Source organism: Myotis daubentonii, chromosome 12 (genome assembly GCF_963259705.1).
Source record: "Myotis daubentonii chromosome 12, mMyoDau2.1, whole genome shotgun sequence".
Classification (NCBI taxonomy): domain Eukaryota; kingdom Metazoa; phylum Chordata; class Mammalia; order Chiroptera; family Vespertilionidae; genus Myotis; species Myotis daubentonii.
The window spans coordinates 43,805,213-43,819,041 of NC_081851.1; the positions used below are offsets into that span (position 1 = coordinate 43,805,213).

A 13,829-nucleotide genomic window follows, 5' to 3' on the forward strand; every position below is an offset into this window, starting at 1 on the left:
ATAAAAATCCCTAAATAAGATAAAATCTTATTCTACATGCTATTAAAGATTTTAGATTTTTTAAATAACTGATGTTCTTTTGAAATTACAAGTGCAAAGTTAACCTCCTTATTTCTAGTAATAGAACTGAAAATATGTGCAGTTAGGAAAAATAAAAATTTTAACTTGACCTCAGTTTTAAAGCTTGATTCATAGATATTAGTCATTTAAATATAACACAGCCATTATTCATAAACATATAAGTATAATCTTACATCATATACATTTTAATGATGATACAGACATAGGGCGCATATATTTATTAAAATTATGGGAAAAGTTTCTATTTATCAGAGAGTACCAAAATGATGTTTAGTATTTTTTACCAATTGGATAGTAACTGCTTCTTTTATAATCTGGAAAAAACCTAGTGATCTTATCTAAACCTGCTACAATTATCAGCATGACAGACTAGTTCCATTTAAATCAATATTTTCCAATTAACATCAAAAGTACAAGGTTGATGTCCCACCCCTTCATAGCAACAAAATACCTGTTAAAGACTTAATTTGCAAAAAGAGCAGCTTGAATTCTTTTGGTTTTAATTTTTTTATTTTTTTTTATATATATTTTTAAATATATTTTTATTGATTATTTTACAGAGAGGAAGGGAGAGGGATAGAGAGTTAGAAACATGGATGAGAGAGAAACATCAATCAGCTGCTTCCTGCACACCTCCTACTGGGGATGTGCCTGCAACTAAGGTACATGCCCTTGACCAGAATTGAACCGGGGACCTTTCAGTCTGCAGGCCGACGCTCTATCCACTGAGCCAAACCAGTTAGGGCTCTTTTGGTTTTTACCAAATAAGCTATTTGGATTCATTACCAAAGACCAGTGAAAAAAGTCACTGTATCTTTTTTGATTACTGATCTTTACAATTAACTTATGGTCTGATAAAACTGAAATCCCAAATAGACAGTTTTCTTCAGAGGATTCAAATATTTCTGCAAATCTCTGAAGATCCAATGACTTGTTGCTAACTTGAGGTCTGATCTTGCTAAGAATGGGCTCCTATGCCAATTTATGTAACGGGTCACTCACTATGCTTGTAGATTAAATACCAGGCAAAAAAGTTAATGTTTTATAACAACACTAGAGGCCCGGTGCATGAATTTGTGCATGGGTTGGGTCCCTCTAGGTGGCCTGCAGGGATCGGGCTGAAACCTGCAGTCTAATGCCACCTGCAGCTCCTACCTGCTGCTCCCGCTCATCCTGGCCCCACTGTGCCTGCCACAGGCTTGTGTCCAATCAGTCCTGATCACCATGAGCCCTGCATCTGGCGCCCTCCCAAGGGGAGTGGCCTGCGGGATTGGGCTGAAACCGGCTCTCCGACATCCCCCAAGGGGTCCTGGATTGAGAGAGGGGCGCAGGCCAGGCTGAGGGACCCCACCGAAGCACGATCGGGCCAGGGAGGGACCACGGGAGGGCTCCAGGGCGTGTCCAGCCCATCTTGCTCAGTCCCTATCGGCTGGACCCCAGCAGCAAGCTAACCTCCCGGTTGGAGCATCTGCCCTCTGGTGGTCAGTGCTCGTCATAGCGAGTGGTTGAGCAGCCTTAGCATATCATTAGCATATTACGCTTTGATTGGTTGTTCAGTTGTTCTGCCGTTTGGTCTATTTGCATATTACCCTTTTATTATATAGGACTGTAATTCATTTCTTTTAAAAAAGCTTCCAGGTGTTTAAAAACTATCTGCAGATATTCTTTTTTTAAAAAAAATGTTTTATTGATTTTTTTACAGAGAGGAAGGGAAAGGGATAGAGAGTTAGGAACATCGATGAGAGAGAAACATCGATCAGCTGCCTCCTGCACACCCTCTACTGGGGATGTGCCTGCAACCAAGGTACATGCCCTTGACTAGAATCGAACCTGGGACCCTTCAGTCCACAGGCCAACGCTCTATCCACTGAGCCAAACTGGTCAGGGCCTGCAAATATTCTTATGCTACATAATTTACAGCTGAAAAAACTAAACACAACATTTATAAATTCATTGATTTTTAAGTGATCAGACCAATTAGATCAGGGGTTCTCAACCTGTGGGTCGCGACCCCTTTGGGGTTCGAACAACCCTTTCACAGGGATCGCCTAAATACATCCTGCATATCAGATATTTACATTACGATTCATAACAGTAGCAAAATTACAGTTATGATGTAGCAACGAAAATAATTTTATGGTTGGGGGTCACCACAACATGAGGAACTGTATTAAAGGGTCGCGGCATGAGGAAGGTTGAGAACCACTGAATTAGATTGAAAAAAGATATCCCAATTCTTGTTTTAAGACTTTCTATTTATAAAACAGGTTTTATTCTTTCTTAAAAATATCAAAGTAATAATTAAACTTATATGCCATTATTCTTTCGATAGGTTCAAAGTGCTTTACAAATGTACTAACAATTCCAAGGGCTGCGGGTAGCAGGACTGTCACTTCTTATTCTTAGTGTATTGACCCTAAACTTTAGCACTTCAAATGCAAACATCTCTTTCAGCTAGCTATGTAATTATATGTTTTATTAAATGTAATGATGGGTTTATTACATGTATTTTTAAAAAGCAATTATATTAAATGCAAAGTAATAAGCAAAATAGTCTGAAATAGACTAGCCTGTTAAATTATATTTGTGCATTTCTTGGGGAAAAGAGTGTTTGGGGAACTTGAGTAATAAAGAAAAATAATTTTAAAAGTACTTTCTTGCAAAAAAAAACTATTACATTTTTTCTCAGAGTTTGTGTTTATATTATATAATCAAGGAGGCTCCTTTGGATTATATAATGGCTAGACTGTTGAACCTGTCAAACTCCTGAATTGTGCTTTGAAAAAATGTTGAAAACAATGAACAAAATATCACATCTCAAATTTACACTGATAAAATGTAACATGAAAACCAGGACAGAGCAATTGAAATAAGAAACAAAGAAATATTAATTCGGAGCCATGCAATGGCTCCTATAGAAAAATAATTTCAGGAAACACCTGAAATAGGTTAAATGAACACCTAAAGGCACAGAGATACAAATGAGTCATGTAACTACTTTCCCTAAAAAAGATCTAAATGCAGTATAAACTTGTAGCAAGTTCTCATTAAAACATACAATGTGACAGTCTTGATAAAAATTAAGAAATGAAAAAGGTTTATAGTATCTGTATTTTTAAACTGCTTTTCAAGAGAAATTATAGTTCAAAACTTTCTTGAGAATAACTTAAGTAGAGTCTATACATAAAGATCCACCAGGTAAAATTACCAAGAGTTGTTTTTAGGGCCTTAGAAACTTAGTTTTCCTAGCCTTCCAGCCTAAAGCTATTCTAATTTATATAAGAGGGAATGTTTAGTAGAGTGGTGTGATTCAAAGCAGAGTTGGGAGCTGAGGTCCTGGAATATGGGAAGAGCAGGTGTGTCTAAGGATTTTGGTGTGCACATATATTAGCAACAAAGAAAAGTATCATAATGTAGGATTCAAGAATAGGAAGACAAGGATGACACAGGGAGCCTTAAATCCCAAAGTGTCAAATGTCATATCTGTAACTGACTCAAGAAAAGGAGATGGACACTAACTTCCTCTGCCTAGTAATAATTAATTCTGCTTTAAAGACTTTCAGAGCTGGGTCGGTGTGCCTGGGTTGGTTGAGCAATATCCTGTGTACGAAAGTTTGCTGGTTCGATTCCTGGTCAGGGCACATACCTGGGTTGCAGGTTTGATCCCTTGTTGGGGCATGTACAGAAGGCAACCAACCAATGCTTCTCTCACACATCAATGTTTCTCCATCCCCTCCCCTTTCTTCTCTCTAAGCATGTCCTCAGGTGAGGATTAAAAAAAAAAATCATAAAGACCTTCAGAGAGACATTTTCTTCCCGTTTACAAACCTTTACTACCAAGACACTCCTTTCAGCAACCCCAAATTTTCATGTTTAAGCTCATTTTTTTTTTAAGTTGACACTGTTCCCTCAACTTATTCATTGAACAACATTTACTTAATACTCGGTGATGAGGATACTTCTTGGTATTCAGCTCATAGTTGAGTGTGAGAAATAGGTGTGTAATTAGGTTATTATATAGGATAATGTGACAATAGAAATATGCACAACATATTAGAAAAAGGTACAGGAAAGGAAATCAACTTTACTGCTAGGAGCCATGACAAAGGTGCTTGAAGAAGAAGTGATATTTCAGTGGAAGCTAAGAAGGGAAGAAGGGCATTTCAGGGAGAGAACAGCAAATACTTGCACAGGAACAAAGAGTACACCACATTCTCTCTGCAAGCAACTTATTTGAGTGGGACTGCAGAGTGAAAAATAAAAGAGATGAAAGAAGTTAGAAGGTTGGGAGGGGGGCGGGTAGGGGGAAGGGTGTGGCTAGGATGTGTAATAACCTTGTATGAGGCCATGTTGAGTAGTTGGAAAGTTTATTCTCTTGGCAGAAGTTGCCAAAAAGTTTTTGAGCCATCATATACTCAAATTAGTATTTAAGCTATTTCCCAGTTTTCTCTTCTTTGTATTTTATATGCCTATCTTTCCTTATAAGTAGATCTTTTTTTCAATCCTTTAACACTTCTCCAAATTCTCTGTAAGTTCTCACTTTCAGCCCAGAACCAGGTAAAAAGTGTCAAAAAAAAAAAAAGTAACCTATACTGAGTGCCGGATATTGTCCCATGTACTATATGCAACATCAATGAGTAAAATAGCTCTACTCATTTTTTTTTTTTACTGTTATGTTCAACTTTACTTACAGGATGTTAAATCCTTACAACTAAGGTTTTCCCCGGAAAAAGATTAATGAAAACATCAATTGCTTTTCAGACTTGATAGTTGCTGCTTCGAAAGGTGGTTGGTTTTACACAAATACTAAATTACAAAAAAAAAAAAAAATCCTTTATAACACAATGAATCACTTTTATTTTGGTATGCATCCACATCTCAGCAATTAGTGGTCCTAAACAGAAAAGTGGAAAAATGCAACCATTTGCCAGGAAGTAAAGCCTGCCAATTTTGGGGTTCTGCCATGCACATCGAGGTATTTTTTTTTAAATAAATCTTTATCGTTCAGATTATTACAGTTGTTCCTCTTTTATCCCCCCATAGTTCCCCTCCACCAGTTCCCACCACATTCTCTGCCCTTACCCCCCCCCACACTGTCCTCATCCATAGATGTACGATTTTTGTCGTCTCTTCCCGCAACCCCCACATCCCTTTCCCTCCAGAGAATTGTCAGTCCACTCCCTTTCTATGCTTCTGATTCTATTATATTCACCAGTTTACTCTGTTCATCAGATTTTTTATTCACTTGATTTTTAGATTCACTTGTTGATAGATGTGTATTTGTTGTTCATAATTTGTATCTTTACCTTTTTCTTCTTCTTCCTCTTCTTCTTAAAGGATACCTTTCAGCATTTCATATAATACTGGTTTGGTGGTGATGAACTCCTTTAGCTTTTTCTTATCAGTGAAGCTCTTTATCTGACCTTCAATTCTGAATGATAGCTTTGCTGGGTAAAGTAAGCTTGGTTGTAGGTTCTTGGTATTCATCACTTTGAATATTTCTTGCCACTCCCTTCTGGCCTGCACAGTTTCTGTTGAGAAATCAGCTGACAATCGTATGGGTACTCCCTTGTAGGTAACTGACTGCTGCCTTTAAGATTCTTTGTCTTTTGCCCTTGGCATTTTAATTACGATGTGTCTTGGTGTGTTCCTCTTTGGATTCCTTTTGTTTGGGGTTCTCTTCGCTTCCTGGACTTGTAAGTCTATTTCTTTCACCAGAGAGGGGAAGTTTTCTGTCATTATTTCTTCAAATAGGTTTTCAATATCTTGCTCTCTCTCTTCTTCTGGCACCCCTATAATTCGGATGTTGGTACGCTTGAAGTTGTCCCAGAGGCTCCTTACACTATCTTGATATTTTTGGATTCTTTTTTCTTTTTGCTTTTCTGGTTGGGTGTTTTTTGCTTCTTTGTATTTCAAATCTTTGACTTGATTCTTGGGATCCTCATGTCTGCTGTTGGATCTCTGTATATTATTCTTTATTTCAGTCAGTGTATGCTTAATTTCTAGTTGGTCCTTTTTCATATCCTTGAGTGTCTCACTAAATTTATGGGCGGTTTCCATAAAATTCTTGAAAAACCTTAGAACCGTGTTTTGAACTCTATATCCAGTAGTTTGCTTTCCTCCATTTCTGTCATTTGTGACCTGTTTCTTTGTCTCCGCATTTTGGCTACTTCCCTGTGTTGGTAGAGTGATTTTGTGTACAAGGTGTCCTATAGGGCCCAGTGGCTCAGCCTCCCCAATTACCTGAGGTGGACACTCTTGGTGCACCCCTTTGTGGGCTGTGTGCACATTCTTGTAGTTAAGCCTTGATTGTTGTTGGTGTCACTGGGAGGAATTGACCTCCAGGCCAATTAGCTGAGAATCAGCTGTGTCTACGGTGGGAGAAGTTCTGTGCTGAAGACACCCTTATGGGGCAAGACTTTCTTCAGTGGGGCTTTGGTGCTCACTGAGTCTGTCCCCTGAGTGTGTCCCTTATGGATCTGAGGAGTTGTAATCTGGATGGTTCCACTCTGACCACTGGGTACACAGGCTCTTGGATCTCTAAGGAGTGCTAATTTAGCCTCTGCCTGAGGCTACCCAGCAGGAGCTACGAAGAGATCTGCAGATTCCTCTTGTTTGGGGTTTGGAGGTGCTCAGATGAGGCCCAGCTGTGAAGCAGTGCAAGCTGCTGTGGGGCCTTGGGCCTTCTTTTGGATGTTCTGGGTCTCTCTGATCCAGCTGCAGTTTGTTAGGTAATTTTAGATCTCAAAGGGCCAGCCCATTCATGTGCTAAAGCCTCTCCTCGAGTTCTTTCTTAATCCCTGCTGAGGACCATGAGAAGCTGCAGCACCAAAACCAAAGTATGCACCAAATTCAAGGTTTCTTCCAGTTGTCAGATTCCAAACTAGGCCCAAATGGATTGCAAAGATGACCAAATGAGAGCTTTGTTTAAAACTTCAATTTGTAGAAGCAAAAGCAATGACAGGAACAACAAAATTCATTCAGAGGAATCATATGTGCTTATAAGTGTCTTCTGTGGCCTTCCTGAGCTTGACAAACAAACCTATCAGCTGATGATGACAGCAGAGAGTGGCAGGGCTGCGGACCCAATTTTCATTTCCTGGGCTGCTGGAGAATAAATGAATGTGGTTCCAAAACTAAATGAGGGAGGTCAGAGCCTCTTTCCAACCTTACCTGATGGCTTCTGGCCAAAGCAAAGGAGTGTCATGGAAAGTGAGTGGTGATGGTGCAAGAAAGGGACTTGAAGAGGATGAAGGAGGAAGCAGCACCCCTCGATATAAAGGTGGTGGGGGAAGTTATGGGGAAAGCCCTGAATTCCTCACCAAAGGCCAATTTCAGAGGGGAGCAGAGGGGGTTACAATCTATGCTTCAGCCAAGGGTGGTAGTAGAGTGGGGAAAGGATGGTGGCTCAGAAGGGGAAGGGGCATAATTTAAGACTTAAAAAGAAACCAGGGGTGCAAAGGAAGCATCCATACACACCCAGCAGTAGTCCCACAGGCTGTGACCTGAAACCTTTACATCTACTCTAACAAGCCACCCCAAGTTGGAGGGCTGCTGCAGACAGGAAGGGGGGGGGGGGGAGGAAAGGGAGAAGGCAGAGCCCCCAGGCCATGTAATCAGCAGCAAGGTGATTGTGTGATGTGTCTTTTCACAGTTGAGTTAGACGTGCCCCACCAGTTATGATGGGAATCAATTTAAATATACTTTCTTGATCCCAGAAGTTCAACTATGTGGACAGTGGTTACACTTGACAGGATGATTTGTTATAGCACAACTTATATATTTCAAATGGACAAAAATTAGTATCATTTACAGTATCTTAAGATAAACTGCCTTTGAGCGGGAGCTTCCTTTCCAGTACTTTGAGGTCTACAAGACGTATCTAGAAAATGTACTACTGTGGAAAATGAAGACTGCTTAAATCGAGTGGGGGAGGGGCGGGCCTGTGGCTTTCTTGTTGATTAGTTGCTGTAACAGTCCTTCAGGGGGCTGAGGGAGTTTCATGTTTTCTTTAGACATCATTAGGCGCCGAAGCTCCTGCAGGACAACTTTGATACTATATGAATTCTGCCATTTTGCTAGCACTGATATGGCTCTTGGGCCCACCACTCCATTAGAACTATTAACTCTATTCATATTAATTTTTGTTACAAATCTTACAAAGGGGGGTGCTTCTGGGTATTTAGGTCCACATTCTATTTTAAGGCTGTATATTCGGTTTTCATAAATTGTCATTTAGAGGGATTAAACAGCATCAGAGGAGGTTCAAATATATAAACCGAAATCGTGGAGGCCCAATTATCATCCCTGTCCATCTTGTAAGTGTCATGTCTTCATCATCTTCTAGACCCCAGCTAACTGTGCCATCGCCTACCCCTTTCTGGCCTTCTTCGAGTTCTTCCAACAGTCGAAAATTGCAAGGGACTTTTACTCCCGAGCCCGTGGTGGCTGCCTACTCATTCTTATTGGTATGTATCAGGTTCTAGATCAGTGGTCTCTTAAGAGTAAATAATAATAAACTCTCCAGTAAACTCTTGAAGATTTGAGATCAGTATCCCATTTAGTCAAGGCTTAAGGTCACTCCTGGGTACCAACTTTTTTTTTTAAGCTCACTGGAATTCTCAGTTAAACTAAGAACATAAAAAGCAGTGGTTAGCAGCAGACATATCTCTCCCCGTCTGCAACTTGACTCTCAGAACCATAGCATACCTATGAAGGGCAAGGTAATTTACAGTAAATTTAAGAATAAACGCATGATAAACTAAGGCACAGATTAAAAAACATAAGCAGGTGAAATAGTAGCAATCAGTTCAGTAAATTAGGTGCCAGCTTATTTTTTTTTAATTAGACCTGCCTTTAAGTTACCAGAAGTCTTGATTTCTCCAGAGTGAAAAAGGATGCTGACACTGAAGTGGGGGTGGCATTAGTCATGGTTCCCTTACCTCCTTCACAGTGGACATTTATTAATTTGAATGTCACACAGGAAGAAAAAAATATTTGCCTCCATTTTAAAAATGGAAAAAAACACTTAAAGAGATTAAGCAATTTCTGGTTTTAGTATCATGTAGTTTACATTCAATTGCTCTAGAGATCCCCTTTTTCTTTAGTCAGCCAAGTTGGCCATACTACTTTTGTAAAGCCCAGATTTCAGGATCCCAAAAAGACCATCAGGGAGCCAGCTGAGTCCGATGCAAAAGCAGAGTCTTTATTCAAGCTAGCTTGGGCTCCCCGTCAGCCACACTTGCCGACGCAGCGGCAAGCGGCCGAGAGAGCGCAAGAGCCCTGTGGGAAGAGGGGCTTAATAGGGGGGTTGGAGTAAGGGGAGGAGAGATGACTGTGGGCCCTGCCGATTGGCCAGGTGCAAGTTGGGGTCTTGTTACACAGGATGTGGTTGTGGCTATGGCGCGCACGTCCCTTGATTGTCATTGGTTAGTTTAAAGAAATCCTAGGTGTGGCTAGCAGAGGCTTGGGCTTCCGGGAAGAAGCTCCTTGCCGAGCACATGGCTAAGGCTGCTGCCCAAAAATGGAGGATCCGGGGTAAGATGGAGGGCATAGCCCTCGCCCTGGGGCAAGATGGAGGGCGTAGCCCTCGCCCTTTCACTTTTCCAAAATATGGACAATACTGCTAAATAATTCATATACATACACACACACACACACACACACACACACTCTCTCTCTCTCTATATGTATATGTATATATATATATATATATATATATATATATATATATATATGTGTGTGTGTGTGTATATATATATATATGAGAGCTACCTAGAAATTATAAAGAAAATGATCAAATTAGGAAAAGTACTATTTTCTTCAAAAAGATATCTGCTGGAGGCTAAGTCCAGCAGGTCATAATAAATGCGAGAAGTCCTCAAAAAGTTGAATGGACATATTCAGCAGGGCTGAAAATCTGCATATTGTTACCTGCTGCTGGAACAGCCGAAGGCAGCTCCCCCAACATGATGGTCCTTATTGTTTACTGGACCTTACCTTTGATATGTATATCTGCTTTGCTAAAGGGCAAAGTATGGAATTAAAAAGCCGTGGGTCCTGGACATTCGTGGGTCCGGACATTCGGACATTCGGAGAGCCCACTTCACTAGAAAGTGGAGCTTCCCCTAGCTCCCCCATGCCTCCCAAATTTATATTTCTTGTATAGTCTCTAATCCATTTATGCGCAGCCCTTCTCCAGATTCCTGAACCCTTGCTGCGGAAAAGACTGCGGCAGATATCAACCTAATATCAAGTTACACACTAAACTAAAAATCAAGAAAAAAACTGATAAGGTCTAACTTCTTCTGTATTTGTGAAACTGGAATTATCTGACATTTTACATTCTTTTTAAATCATTCCTTAAATCATTTCAATATTAGCTAAAAGCCACAGAGTATCATGTCAAAACTAGAGCAACAGTCCTAGAATGTATTAGTTCAAGAAACTGATGCAATTGTCTTATTATACAAAATAATTACATTACTATATATCAGCAAGGAACATCTATATAGGGCTTGACCTATCTAAACAAGAAAGAGCTTTTAAATTGAGCCTAAACAATAACTGAAAGAGGTTGCAACAATATCTCCCATGCCACCTGTACTTCTTACAATGTAACTTTGATGCTCCTCCCATGGAGTGATGCAGTTCATGTCTCTGTTTCTTAAGCCTGAGTGGAGCCTTGTATCTGCTTGGGTCAACAGTAGGACAAAAGTCATGTTACATGACATTTAAAGCTAGATCAGTGATGGCGAACCTATGACACGCAAACTCATTTTTTTGGTTGACTTTTCTTTGTTAAATGGCATTTAAATATATAAAATAAATATCAAAAATATAAGTCTTTGTTTACCATGGTTGCAAATATCAAAAAATTTCTGTATGTGACATGGCACCAGAGTTAAGTTAGGGTTTTTCAAAATGCTCATACGCCGGGCTCAAAAGGTTTGCCATCACTGAGCTAGATCATAACAAAGCCATACACATTCATTCACCTTACTCTCTTGGACACTTGCTCTTAAACCCACTCACCATGCTATGAGGAAGCCCAAACTAGCCCAAGTGGAGAGACCATATGGAAAGGCCACATGTAGGTATCCCAACTGACAGTCCAGCAAAGGTCCTAGCTGAAAACCAGCCCACACATCGTGCAACAGAAATAATCCATTCCTATAGTCCTATCTCAGTGGTCGGCAAACCGCGGCTCGCGAGTCACATGCGGCTCTTTGGCCCCTTTAGTGTGGCTCTTCCACAAAATACCAAGTGCGGGCACGCACATACAGTGCGATTGAAACTTCGTGGCCCATGCACAGAAGTCCATTTTCGGCCTGGGCAAGTCTATTTTGAAAAAGTGGTGTTAGAAGAAGTGGCGGGTGTCGGTCCGTCAGTCGGTCGGTCGGGCATTGCAAGTGGGCCATGGGATATGCAGCACGGGGGGCGGCGCATGCGATTCATGCACGAGTTGTTGAGTGAGCCAGTGAGTCAGCAGTCTCATTGTGCAGTGGTTAGTGCTAGTTGCGTCCGCAAATCATGCTCGGGTGACAAAAGTACCTACTCGAAGCATAAAGTTACCTGTATTTTTCCAACCAGCTGCAAATCCTACAGGTATTTTTGTCATCAATTTAAGAATTGTAATTATTTTGTGTTGGTGGCTTTATTATTATCAAATGAAACATTTTTTTAGGTGCCCTGTTTGACATGGCTACAAAGAAGCAAAGAAAAACGAAAGACAAAACCCTGAATTTAAAGTTGAAATGTACCGAGACTTTCGCGTTTATTCAAAACTTAAATGGCCTTCCGACCTGTCTTATTTGTCAGGAAAAATTGGCGCATAACAGGAAATCAAATTTGGAGAGACACTTTACAACTAAATAGGTGTCATTTAGTACTAAATATCCTGTCGGTGATGCAAGGAAGAAAGCAGTTGAGGAACTTCAGAAGAGTCAAGAAAAATCAAGTTCTGTATTTAATTACTGGATGCAATCTCCCAACAATGTTAATATTGCAAGTTTTGTGGTTAGTCAAGAGATTGCTAAGAGAGGAAAACCATATACAGATGGCGAATACATAAAAAGTTGTTTTATAAATGCATCTGAAAAGCTATTTCGGGATTTTAAGAACAAAGCAGATATTCTAAAAAAAATTAAAGAGTTACCATTGTCTGCTAAAACAGTGAAAGATAGAACAGTCAAAATGTCTTCGAATATAACCAACCAGCAAGTCGAAGATCTTAAATTGGTTTCAGCTTTATCAATAGCAGTTGACGAGTCTTGTGACGTAAATGACACAGCACAAGTTTCACTTTTTGTACGATTTATGTCATCTACAGGTCCTAAAGAAGAACTTTCAGGATTATTGCCACTCAGAGGTCAAACACGTGGAGAGGATATAGCAAATGCTGTAATTGAGTGCATTGAAAAACATCACATTCCACTCGATAAAATTGTCTCAATTTCAACGGACGGGTCGAAAAGTATGACCGGCGTAAGAAACGGGTTTGTTGCTATTTTTAAAGAAAAAAATAATCATGAGATACTTACTTACAATTGCATCATTCATCAAGAAGCACTTTGTGCGCAGACACTTCCAGAAGAAATTTGCAAAGTTATGGAATTGGTGATTAAGATTATCAACTCCATTATAGATAGAGCTCTTAATCATCGCCAATTTAAAGAATTTTTAGTTGAAATGGAGAGTACGCAGATCTTCTGCTGCATAACAAGGTACGTTGGTTATCAAGAGGAAACGTTTTGAAACGTTTCGCTTCCTTATTAACAGAAATTAAAGCATTTCTCCTTGAGAAGGGTGTTCATTATCCAGAACTAACGAATGATCAGTGGATCCAAAAATTTTATTTCATGATAGACGTTACATCTCATCTAAATCAGCTTAATTGTAAACTACAGGGGAAAGGAAGCACAGTTTTTTCGATGTTAGAAGGTTATTTCATTCGAAAACAAATTATCTCTTTTTGCTCAAGATTTTGAAAGAGAAACTTTGATTCACTTTCCAAGCCTGTTGAAACATCGCCAAGAAAATAATTCTGATATTGACATTTGCTATTTCAAAACAACACTTTTAAACATGAGGGAAGCTTTTCTCAACAGGTTTCAGGAATTCAGAAACTGCAAAGCGACGTTAGCCTTTGTTAAAAAACCTCTCAATGCTACTGTAACAGAATTAAATTTTTCTCCCTTTAATATTAACATGGGCAACTTTGAAATGCAATTGCTGGATTTAAAAAACAAAGAACTGTGGAGCTTGAAATTTGAACGTCTTTGTGCTGATATAGAAATATTGGAGAAAAACAAATGTGAACTTAGTTCACAGCACAAGTGGTCTCATTTGAAAGACCTGGAAAAGAAAGATATGTTGATTTTTAACACCTGGAATAGTATTCCTGACTCATATAATCAACTGAAAAAACTAGTGTTTGCTGTTCTTTCTTTATTCGGGTCTACATATTTATGTGAACAATCATTTTCAAGCATGAACCTTATCAAGAGTAAATTGAGAAGTCTCATTGATGAGAACCTGGAATCGTGCCTAAAATTAGAAACAACAACATACAAACCTGACTTACCCAAACTTTCCAAGGAGATGCAAGGCCATTGTTCACATTAGTGTTTCTCAGTCATTGTCATGATTTAATTTTATGGATATTGTAAGGTAAATTGTAAGGAATTTAATTTTATCAATAAATAATATTGTTATAAGTATATCAAGTTTTATTCAACGGACCTATA

General features: G+C 39.4%; 1 protein-coding gene and 1 pseudogene across 14 annotated transcripts in view; both read right to left on the reverse strand.

Annotated features, from left to right (window-relative positions):
* The window catches only part of EHBP1 (EH domain binding protein 1), a 326,529-nt gene that overhangs the window by 89,528 nt on the left and 223,172 nt on the right, over positions 1-13,829 (reverse strand). The window lies entirely within an intron of this gene.
* Positions 6,922-8,586, reverse strand: LOC132213326 (ubiquitin-conjugating enzyme E2 variant 1-like; annotated as a pseudogene).